This window comes from Stegodyphus dumicola, chromosome 6, assembly GCF_044657685.1.
Source record: "Stegodyphus dumicola isolate Sdum_Otavi_A_Nest chromosome 6, ASM4465768v1".
In the NCBI taxonomy this organism is placed as follows: Eukaryota; Metazoa; Arthropoda; class Arachnida; order Araneae; family Eresidae; genus Stegodyphus; species Stegodyphus dumicola.
The window spans coordinates 172332208-172345524 of NC_140773.1; positions in this window are offsets into that span (position 1 = coordinate 172332208).

Sequence of the window (13317 nt, forward strand, 5' to 3'; positions counted from 1 at the left end):
TCTCCTTTCCTATCGCTATGTCAGTTACAGGTTAAGGGGTGTCTTGAATGGATGAAGGTAATGTTTGTGCGAAAATATAGTAGTTCTATTTTGAAATGAGAAATAATTCGCTTTTTGTCAATTAAGGAAACCTGTAGTATTATCAAACAGAATGTCAGTGAAAGACATTGCGTTTGCATAGTGAATTATGAAGGTACTGAAAGGTAGTAAAGAAGGTGACTTAAAGAATTAATTTGAACAGATAAGGTAAGGCTATCATTAAATAACAAAACTGTTCAAAAGGTGTATATTAGAATTAAAAGTAAGATGTTAAAATTTAAAAAGATGTAACAGAGTAAAACTAAAGAATACTGGTAATTCCCATCTGGAAAATAGTAATTTGAGTACGATATTGTAAAAGTTGGTTTTAAGAATTTCTTTATGCATGTGATGCAAAACAATTGCTAGTTTATCATGAGTGCTGACATAGATGCAATTAGTGTAGGAAAAATAGTAAAACTGGTATAGTCAGTGTCTCTAAAACATCTTAAAAAATAATAGTGTGAGCATTGTAAAGTTTTGAAGTACTGAAATATGACATAGACTAAATATCAGAAGATGTAAGAAATATTTTGGTATGTGTGGATGAAACACTGAACGTGGTTGTAAAATTAGAAATGAAAATTATCAACACACTTAAAGGTAATCGGGATTTAAAACTGAACATGATGTTAGACACTTTGAAGACCATAAAACTATATGAGAAAGAAATACAGTTACATATAAATGGTTTTAAACTGTAAAGTTGTGAATGGAAATTTCTGAGTAAAACCTGCAGATGATCTATTATGATCGGAGAATAAAACAAGTATTTTAAAAATTGCAAGGAAATATTTGAATATGGAGTAAATAAAAACAATCCATATCGTTAAAATGAATAAAAAGGGATAAAATGAGTTGGAATTACGAGTGATGAGACAGAAATAAAAACGTTATAATAAATAAGTTAAACTAGAATTAAGAAATATAAACACAGAAGGGAAATCATGAACGTAAGAGAAGCAATTAACAGTTATAGACTTAAGTTAAAATATATATATATATATATATATATATATTCAGTATTGTAAGGAAGATATTGTTGAACATGTAAAAGAAATTAAAAATTTTGTAGAAAATTTAGTAAAAGAACTAAGATTACGAAAAATCAACGTTTCTTTTTAAATAGAATTTCAAACCACTAAGTTTAAGTGTGTATAGAATACTAGAATGTTTTAAAAAAGTAAATGAAGTTAAAATTCAGAATATATTGGACATTATAACGTTAAAAAAAAGTGTGAAATTGCATCTAAAATTAAGTAATGTAACAAATAAACAGCATGTGTGGGAACGTTTGTGAAATATAACATAGTATAATATATATATATATAATTTAAAAATCAGGGTATGCTGAAATGGTATGAAAAAAAATAGTATGTAGAAATTAAATAAAATATTACAAATTAGAAACGTTAAGTATTAAAAAAAATATGACAGTAAACGAATATGTTATTATGAACAGAAAACCTGAGAAAAAAGTTAAATTTTCATGGAAAACTAGAAATGATAAAAGTATCAGAATAAAATTGAGTAATAAAAACAAATTATCTTGTAGTTTCATTTTCATGACATGATGAACTATCATTAAAGGAAAGTCTTTTTTATATTTATTTCTTTTACATTGTTTTCAGAGTCGCGCATTGAATAATTCTAACACCAAACTTAAAAATTATATTTCTAAAACATATAATTTACTTTTTTATTAATAGAGGACAGCATCGCCATTTCATCCAAATTAAGATGCAGAAAATATTTCCCGTTGCCAATTTAAAAAAACTAACTTTAAATGAAAAGCAGGAGGTCTAAAACTCAATCAGTAGTCTACGAACAACTCAACTCCACTCGTGACCACGCCTCCTAGTGTGACGTTGCCTTTGGCCCCGCCCTCTGTGTAACGTCATTGACCACGCCCACACCTCACACCCCGTGCAGGTGAACCATCATTTTTATACTACTTTTATTGTTTATTTCATTGTGATTTTTTTATATTATAATTATATAAAAAGTTCCTTTTCTTAAAAATACCAGGTGTATCGTAGTTTTTATTTCTATTTCGTTAAAAGCTGAACTTGTAAAATAAAAATTTTCTATTAGTGTAAGGTAAACAAAAAAATCAAGACACAATCCGTATCATGAATGAAATTCAAGTCTTACATCGGATTAAAAAGACATATTCTGAATCTAAATGTTTATGCCTATTTAGCACAAAATGTGTTTATTTGTCTGATAAATTTAACTAAAATCATTCTTATAACAGTATGTTGCCTTTAAACTGGGTAAAAATGTCAAGTATATTTTCTGATGGTACTGATATACTTGCCAAAGAAGTTCTAAAAACCTCAAATGTCGAAAGAGCATATGATAAGAGTCTCCTTTCCTATCGCTATGTCAGTTACAGGTTAAGGGGTGTCTTGAATGGATGAAGGTAATGTTTGTGCGAAAATATAGTAGTTCTATTTTGAAATGAGAAATAATTCGCTTTTTGTCAATTAAGGAAACCTGTAGTATTATCAAACAGAATGTCAGTGAAAGACATTGATTGCGTTTGCATAGTGAATTATGAAGGTACTGAAAGGTAGTAAAGAAGGTGACTTAAAGAATTAATTTGAACAGATAAGGTAAGGCTATCATTAAATAACAAAACTGTTCAAAAGATGTATATTAGAATTAAAAGTAAGATGTTAAAATTTAAAAAGATGTAACAGAGTAAAACTAAAGAATACTGGTAATTCCCATCTGGAAAACAGTAATTTGAGTACGATATTGTAAAAGTTGGTTTTAAGAATTTCTTTATGCATGTGATGCAAAACAATTGCTAGTTTATCATGAGTGCTGACATAGATGCAATTAGTGTAGGAAAAATAGTAAAACTGGTATAGTCAGTGTCTCTAAAACATCTTAAAAAATAATAGTGTGAGCATTGTAAAGTTTTGAAGTACTGAAATATGACATAGACTAAATATCAGAAGATGTAAGAAATATTTTGGTATGTGTGGATGAAACACTGAACGTGGTTGTAAAATTAGAAATGAAAATTATCAACACACTTAAAGGTAATCGGGATTTAAAACTGAACATGATGTTAGACACTTTGAAGACCATAAAACTATATGAGAAAGAAATACAGTTACATATAAATGGTTTTAAACTGTAAAGTTGTGAATGGAAATTTCTGAGTAAAACCTGTAGATGATCTATTATGATCGGAGAATAAAACAAGTATTTTAAAAATTGCAAGGAAATATTTGAATATGGAGTAAATAAAAACAATCCATATCGTTAAAATGAATAAAAAGGGATAAAATGAGTTGGAATTACGAGTGATGAGACAGAAATAAAAACGTTATAATAAATAAGTTAAACTAGAATTAAGAAATATAAACACAGAAGGGAAATCATGAACGTAAGAGAAGCAATTAACAGTTATAGACTTAAGTTAAAAAATATATATATATATATATATATTCAGTATTGTAAGGAAGATATTGTTGAACATGTAAAAGAAATTAAAAATTTTGTAGAAAATTTAGTAAAAGAACAAAGATTACGAAAAATAAACGTTTCTTTCTAATAGAATTTCAAACCACTAAGTTTAAGTGTGTATAGAATACTAGAATGTTTTAAAAAAGTAAATGAAGTTAAAATTCAGAATATATTGAACATTATAACGTTAAAAAAAGTGTGAAATTGCATCTAAAATTAAGTAGTGTAACAAATAAACAGCATGTGTGGGAACGTTTGTGAAATATAACATGTAAGTTAAAAATCAGGGTATGCTGAAATGGTATGAAAAAAAATTGTATGTAGAAATTAAATAAAATATTACAAATTAGAAACGTTAAGTATTAAAAAAAATATGACAGTAAACGAATATGTTATTATGAACAGAAAACCTGAGAAAAAAGTTAAAGTTTCATGGAAAACTAGAAAGGATAAAAGTATCAGAATAAAATTGAGTAATAAAAACAAATTATCTTGTAGTTTCATTTTCATGACATGATGAACTATCATTAAAGGAAAGTCTTTTTTATATTTATTTCTTTTACATTGTTTTCAGAGTCGCGCATTGAATAATTCTAACACCAAACTTAAAAATTATATTTCTAAAACATATAATTTACTTTTTTATTAATAGAGGACAGCATCGCCATTTCATCCAAATTAAGATGGAGAAAATATTTCCCGTTGCCAATTTAAAAAAACTAACTTTAAATGAAAAGCAGGAGGTCTAAAACTCAATCAGTAGTCTACGAACAACTCAACTCCACTCGTGACCACGCCTCCTAGTGTGACGTTGCCTTTGGCCCCGCCCTCTGTGTAACGTCATTGACCACGCCCACACCTCACACCCCGTGCAGGTGAACCATCATTTTTATACTACTTTTATTGTTTATTTCATTGTGATTTTTTTATATTATAATTATATAAAAAGTTCATTTTCTTAAAAATACCAGGTGTATCGTAGTTTTTATTTCTATTTCGTTAAAAGCTGAACTTGTAAAATAAATATTTTCTATAAGTGTAAGGTAAACAAAAAAATCAAGAGACAATCCGTATCATGAATGAAATTCAAGTCTTACATCGGATTAAAAAGAAATATTCTGAATCTAAATGTTTATGCCTATTTAACACAAAATGTGTTTATTTGTCTGATAAATTTAACTAAAATCATTCTTATAACAGTATGTTGCCTTTAAACTGGGTAAAAATGTCAAGTATATTTTCTGATGGTACTGATATACTTGCCAAAGAAGTTCTAAAAACCTCAAATGTCGAAAGAGCATATGATAAGAGTCTCCTTTCCTATCGCTATGTCAGTTACAGGTTAAGGGGTGTCTTGAATGGATGAAGGTAATGTTTGTGCGAAAATATAGTAGTTCTATTTTGAAATGAGAAATAATTCGCTTTTTGTCAATTAAGGAAACCTGTAGTATTATCAAACAGAATGTCAGTGAAAGACATTGCGTTTGCATAGTGAATTATGAAGGTACTGAAAGGTAGTAAAGAAGGTGACTTAAAGAATTAATTTGAACAGATAAGGTAAGGCTATCATTAAATAACAAAACTGTTCAAAAGGTGTATATTAGAATTAAAAGTAAGATGTTAAAATTTAAAAAGATGTAACAGAGTAAAACTAAAGAATACTGGTAATTCCCATCTGGAAAATAGTAATTTGAGTACGATATTGTAAAAGTTGGTTTTAAGAATTTCTTTATGCATGTGATGCAAAACAATTGCTAGTTTATCATGAGTGCTGACATAGATGCAATTAGTGTAGGAAAAATAGTAAAACTGGTATAGTCAGTGTCTCTAAAACATCTTAAAAAATAATAGTGTGAGCATTGTAAAGTTTTGAAGTACTGAAATATGACATAGACTAAATATCAGAAGATGTAAGAAATATTTTGGTATGTGTGGATGAAACACTGAACGTGGTTGTAAAATTAGAAATGAAAATTATCAACACACTTAAAGGTAATCGGGATTTAAAACTGAACATGATGTTAGACACTTTGAAGACCATAAAACTATATGAGAAAGAAATACAGTTACATATAAATGGTTTTAAACTGTAAAGTTGTGAATGGAAATTTCTGAGTAAAACCTGTAGATGATCTATTATGATCGGAGAATAAAACAAGTATTTTAAAAATTGCAAGGAAATATTTGAATATGGAGTAAATAAAAACAATCCATATCGTTAAAATGAATAAAAAGGGATAAAATGAGTTGGAATTACGAGTGATGAGACAGAAATAAAAACGTTATAATAAATAAGTTAAACTAGAATTAAGAAATATAAACACAGAAGGGAAATCATGAACGTAAGAGAAGCAATTAACAGTTATAGACTTAAGTTAAAATATATATATATATATATATATATATATATTCAGTATTGTAAGGAAGATATTGTTGAACATGTAAAAGAAATTAAAAATTTTGTAGAAAATTTAGTAAAAGAACTAAGATTACGAAAAATAAACGTTTCTTTTTAAATAGAATTTCAAACCACTAAGTTTAAGTGTGTATAGAATACTAGAATGTTTTAAAAAAGTAAATGAAGTTAAAATTCAGAATATATTGGACATTATAACGTTAAAAAAAAGTGTGAAATTGCATCTAAAATTAAGTAATGTAACAAATAAACAGCATGTGTGGGAACGTTTGTGAAATATAACATAGTATAATATATATATATATAATTTAAAAATCAGGGTATGCTGAAATGGTATGAAAAAAAATAGTATGTAGAAATTAAATAAAATATTACAAATTAGAAACGTTAAGTATTAAAAAAAATATGACAGTAAACGAATATGTTATTATGAACAGAAAACCTGAGAAAAAAGTTAAATTTTCATGGAAAACTAGAAATGATAAAAGTATCAGAATAAAATTGAGTAATAAAAACAAATTATCTTGTAGTTTCATTTTCATGACATGATGAACTATCATTAAAGGAAAGTCTTTTTTATATTTATTTCTTTTACATTGTTTTCAGAGTCGCGCATTGAATAATTCTAACACCAAACTTAAAAATTATATTTCTAAAACATATAATTTACTTTTTTATTAATAGAGGACAGCATCGCCATTTCATCCAAATTAAGATGCAGAAAATATTTCCCGTTGCCAATTTAAAAAAACTAACTTTAAATGAAAAGCAGGAGGTCTAAAACTCAATCAGTAGTCTACGAACAACTCAACTCCACTCGTGACCACGCCTCCTAGTGTGACGTTGCCTTTGGCCCCGCCCTCTGTGTAACGTCATTGACCACGCCCACACCTCACACCCCGTGCAGGTGAACCATCATTTTTATACTACTTTTATTGTTTATTTCATTGTGATTTTTTTATATTATAATTATATAAAAAGTTCCTTTTCTTAAAAATACCAGGTGTATCGTAGTTTTTATTTCTATTTCGTTAAAAGCTGAACTTGTAAAATAAAAATTTTCTATTAGTGTAAGGTAAACAAAAAAATCAAGACACAATCCGTATCATGAATGAAATTCAAGTCTTACATCGGATTAAAAAGACATATTCTGAATCTAAATGTTTATGCCTATTTAGCACAAAATGTGTTTATTTGTCTGATAAATTTAACTAAAATCATTCTTATAACAGTATGTTGCCTTTAAACTGGGTAAAAATGTCAAGTATATTTTCTGATGGTACTGATATACTTGCCAAAGAAGTTCTAAAAACCTCAAATGTCGAAAGAGCATATGATAAGAGTCTCCTTTCCTATCGCTATGTCAGTTACAGGTTAAGGGGTGTCTTGAATGGATGAAGGTAATGTTTGTGCGAAAATATAGTAGTTCTATTTTGAAATGAGAAATAATTCGCTTTTTGTCAATTAAGGAAACCTGTAGTATTATCAAACAGAATGTCAGTGAAAGACATTGATTGCGTTTGCATAGTGAATTATGAAGGTACTGAAAGGTAGTAAAGAAGGTGACTTAAAGAATTAATTTGAACAGATAAGGTAAGGCTATCATTAAATAACAAAACTGTTCAAAAGATGTATATTAGAATTAAAAGTAAGATGTTAAAATTTAAAAAGATGTAACAGAGTAAAACTAAAGAATACTGGTAATTCCCATCTGGAAAACAGTAATTTGAGTACGATATTGTAAAAGTTGGTTTTAAGAATTTCTTTATGCATGTCATGCAAAACAATTGCTAGTTTATCATGAGTGCTGACATAGATGCAATTAGTGTAGGAAAAATAGTAAAACTGGTATAGTCAGTGTCTCTAAAACATCTTAAAAAATAATAGTGTGAGCATTGTAAAGTTTTCAAGTACTGAAATATGACATAGACTAAATATCAGAAGATGTAAGAAATATTTTGGTATGTGTGGATGAAACACTGAACGTGGTTGTAAAATTAGAAATGAAAATTATCAACACACTTAAAGGTAATCGGGATTTAAAACTGAACATGATGTTAGACACTTTGAAGACCATAAAACTATATGAGAAAGAAATACAGTTACATATAAATGGTTTTAAACTGTAAAGTTGTGAATGGAAATTTCTGAGTAAAACCTGTAGATGATCTATTATGATCGGAGAATAAAACAAGTATTTTAAAAATTGCAAGGAAATATTTGAATATGGAGTAAATAAAAACAATCCATATCGTTAAAATGAATAAAAAGGGATAAAATGAGTTGGAATTACGAGTGATGAGACAGAAATAAAAACGTTATAATAAATAAGTTAAACTAGAATTAAGAAATATAAACACAGAAGGGAAATCATGAACGTAAGAGAAGCAATTAACAGTTATAGACTTAAGTTAAAAAATATATATATATATATATATATATTCAGTATTGTAAGGAAGATATTGTTGAACATGTAAAAGAAATTAAAAATTTTGTAGAAAATTTAGTAAAAGAACAAAGATTACGAAAAATAAACGTTTCTTTTTAAATAGAATTTCAAACCCCTAAGTTTAAGTGTGTATAGAATACTAGAATGTTTTAAAAAAGTAAATGAAGTTAAAATTCAGAATATATTGAACATTATAACGTTAAAAAAAAGTGTGAAATTGCATCTAAAATTAAGTAGTGTAACAAATAAACAGCATGTGTGGGAACGTTTGTGAAATATAACATGTAAGTTAAAAATCAGGGTATGCTGAAATGGTATGAAAAAAAATTGTATGTAGAAATTAAATAAAATATTACAAATTAGAAACGTTAAGTATTAAAAAAAATATGACAGTAAACGAATATGTTATTATGAACAGAAAACCTGAGAAAAAAGTTAAAGTTTCATGGAAAACTAGAAAGGATAAAAGTATCAGAATAAAATTGAGTAATAAAAACAAATTATCTTGTAGTTTCATTTTCATGACATGATGAACTATCATTAAAGGAAAGTCTTTTTTATATTTATTTCTTTTACATTGTTTTCAGAGTCGCGCATTGAATAATTCTAACACCAAACTTAAAAATTATATTTCTAAAACATATAATTTACTTTTTTATTAATAGAGGACAGCATCGCCATTTCATCCAAATTAAGATGCAGAAAATATTTCCCGTTGCCAATTTAAAAAAACTAACTTTAAATGAAAAGCAGGAGGTCTACAACTCAATCAGTAGTCTACGAACAACTCAACTCCACTCGTGACCACGCCTCCTAGTGTGACGTTGCCTTTGGCCCCGCCCTCTGTGTGACGTCATTGACCACGCCCACACCTCACACCCCGTGCAGGTGAACCATCATTTTTATACTACTTTTATTGTTTATTTCATTGTGATTTTTTTATATTATAATTATATAAAAAGTTCCTTTTCTTAAAAATACCAGGTGTATCGTAGTTTTTATTTCTATTTCGTTAAAAGCTGAACTTGTAAAATAAAAATTTTCTATTAGTGTAAGGTAAACAAAAAAATCAAGACACAATCCGTATCATGAATGAAATTCAAGTCTTACATCGGATTAAAAAGACATATTCTGAATCTAAATGTTTATGCCTATTTAGCACAAAATGTGTTTATTTGTCTGATAAATTTAACTAAAATCATTCTTATAACAGTATGTTGCCTTTAAACTGGGTAAAAATGTCAAGTATATTTTCTGATGGTACTGATATACTTGCCAAAGAAGTTCTAAAAACCTCAAATGTCGAAAGAGCATATGATAAGAGTCTCCTTTCCTATCGCTATGTCAGTTACAGGTTAAGGGGTGTCTTGAATGGATGAAGGTAATGTTTGTGCGAAAATATAGTAGTTCTATTTTGAAATGAGAAATAATTCGCTTTTTGTCAATTAAGGAAACCTGTAGTATTATCAAACAGAATGTCAGTGAAAGACATTGATTGCGTTTGCATAGTGAATTATGAAGGTACTGAAAGGTAGTAAAGAAGGTGACTTAAAGAATTAATTTGAACAGATAAGGTAAGGCTATCATTAAATAACAAAACTGTTCAAAAGATGTATATTAGAATTAAAAGTAAGATGTTAAAATTTAAAAAGATGTAACAGAGTAAAACTAAAGAATACTGGTAATTCCCATCTGGAAAACAGTAATTTGAGTACGATATTGTAAAAGTTGGTTTTAAGAATTTCTTTATGCATGTCATGCAAAACAATTGCTAGTTTATCATGAGTGCTGACATAGATGCAATTAGTGTAGGAAAAATAGTAAAACTGGTATAGTCAGTGTCTCTAAAACATCTTAAAAAATAATAGTGTGAGCATTGTAAAGTTTTCAAGTACTGAAATATGACATAGACTAAATATCAGAAGATGTAAGAAATATTTTGGTATGTGTGGATGAAACACTGAACGTGGTTGTAAAATTAGAAATGAAAATTATCAACACACTTAAAGGTAATCGGGATTTAAAACTGAACATGATGTTAGACACTTTGAAGACCATAAAACTATATGAGAAAGAAATACAGTTACATATAAATGGTTTTAAACTGTAAAGTTGTGAATGGAAATTTCTGAGTAAAACCTGTAGATGATCTATTATGATCGGAGAATAAAACAAGTATTTTAAAAATTGCAAGGAAATATTTGAATATGGAGTAAATAAAAACAATCCATATCGTTAAAATGAATAAAAAGGGATAAAATGAGTTGGAATTACGAGTGATGAGACAGAAATAAAAACGTTATAATAAATAAGTTAAACTAGAATTAAGAAATATAAACACAGAAGGGAAATCATGAACGTAAGAGAAGCAATTAACAGTTATAGACTTAAGTTAAAAAATATATATATATATATATATATATTCAGTATTGTAAGGAAGATATTGTTGAACATGTAAAAGAAATTAAAAATTTTGTAGAAAATTTAGTAAAAGAACAAAGATTACGAAAAATAAACGTTTCTTTTTAAATAGAATTTCAAACCCCTAAGTTTAAGTGTGTATAGAATACTAGAATGTTTTAAAAAAGTAAATGAAGTTAAAATTCAGAATATATTGAACATTATAACGTTAAAAAAAAGTGTGAAATTGCATCTAAAATTAAGTAGTGTAACAAATAAACAGCATGTGTGGGAACGTTTGTGAAATATAACATGTAAGTTAAAAATCAGGGTATGCTGAAATGGTATGAAAAAAAATTGTATGTAGAAATTAAATAAAATATTACAAATTAGAAACGTTAAGTATTAAAAAAAATATGACAGTAAACGAATATGTTATTATGAACAGAAAACCTGAGAAAAAAGTTAAAGTTTCATGGAAAACTAGAAAGGATAAAAGTATCAGAATAAAATTGAGTAATAAAAACAAATTATCTTGTAGTTTCATTTTCATGACATGATGAACTATCATTAAAGGAAAGTCTTTTTTATATTTATTTCTTTTACATTGTTTTCAGAGTCGCGCATTGAATAATTCTAACACCAAACTTAAAAATTATATTTCTAAAACATATAATTTACTTTTTTATTAATAGAGGACAGCATCGCCATTTCATCCAAATTAAGATGCAGAAAATATTTCCCGTTGCCAATTTAAAAAAACTAACTTTAAATGAAAAGCAGGAGGTCTACAACTCAATCAGTAGTCTACGAACAACTCAACTCCACTCGTGACCACGCCTCCTAGTGTGACGTTGCCTTTGGCCCCGCCCTCTGTGTGACGTCATTGACCACGCCCACACCTCACACCCCGTGCAGGTGAACCATCATTTTTATACTACTTTTATTGTTTATTTCATTGTGATTTTTTTATATTATAATTATATAAAAAGTTCCTTTTCTTAAAAATACCAGGTGTATCGTAGTTTTTATTTCTATTTCGTTAAAAGCTGAACTTGTAAAATAAAAATTTTCTATTAGTGTAAGGTAAACAAAAAAATCAAGACACAATCCGTATCATGAATGAAATTCAAGTCTTACATCGGATTAAAAAGACATATTCTGAATCTAAATGTTTATGCCTATTTAGCACAAAATGTGTTTATTTGTCTGATAAATTTAACTAAAATCATTCTTATAACAGTATGTTGCCTTTAAACTGGGTAAAAATGTCAAGTATATTTTCTGATGGTACTGATATACTTGCCAAAGAAGTTCTAAAAACCTCAAATGTCGAAAGAGCATATGATAAGAGTCTCCTTTCCTATCGCTATGTCAGTTACAGGTTAAGGGGTGTCTTGAATGGATGAAGGTAATGTTTGTGCGAAAATATAGTAGTTCTATTTTGAAATGAGAAATAATTCGCTTTTTGTCAATTAAGGAAACCTGTAGTATTATCAAACAGAATGTCAGTGAAAGACATTGATTGCGTTTGCATAGTGAATTATGAAGGTACTGAAAGGTAGTAAAGAAGGTGACTTAAAGAATTAATTTGAACAGATAAGGTAAGGCTATCATTAAATAACAAAACTGTTCAAAAGATGTATATTAGAATTAAAAGTAAGATGTTAAAATTTAAAAAGATGTAACAGAGTAAAACTAAAGAATACTGGTAATTCCCATCTGGAAAACAGTAATTTGAGTACGATATTGTAAAAGTTGGTTTTAAGAATTTCTTTATGCATGTCATGCAAAACAATTGCTAGTTTATCATGAGTGCTGACATAGATGCAATTAGTGTAGGAAAAATAGTAAAACTGGTATAGTCAGTGTCTCTAAAACATCTTAAAAAATAATAGTGTGAGCATTGTAAAGTTTTCAAGTACTGAAATATGACATAGACTAAATATCAGAAGATGTAAGAAATATTTTGGTATGTGTGGATGAAACACTGAACGTGGTTGTAAAATTAGAAATGAAAATTATCAACACACTTAAAGGTAATCGGGATTTAAAACTGAACATGATGTTAGACACTTTGAAGACCATAAAACTATATGAGAAAGAAATACAGTTACATATAAATGGTTTTAAACTGTAAAGTTGTGAATGGAAATTTCTGAGTAAAACCTGTAGATGATCTATTATGATCGGAGAATAAAACAAGTATTTTAAAAATTGCAAGGAAATATTTGAATATGGAGTAAATAAAAACAATCCATATCGTTAAAATGAATAAAAAGGGATAAAATGAGTTGGAATTACGAGTGATGAGACAGAAATAAAAACGTTATAATAAATAAGTTAAACTAGAATTAAGAAATATAAACACAGAAGGGAAATCATGAACGTAAGAGAAGCAATTAACAGTTATAGACTTAAGTTAAAATATATATATATATATATATATATATTCAGTATTGTAAGGAAGATATTGTTGAACATGTAAAAG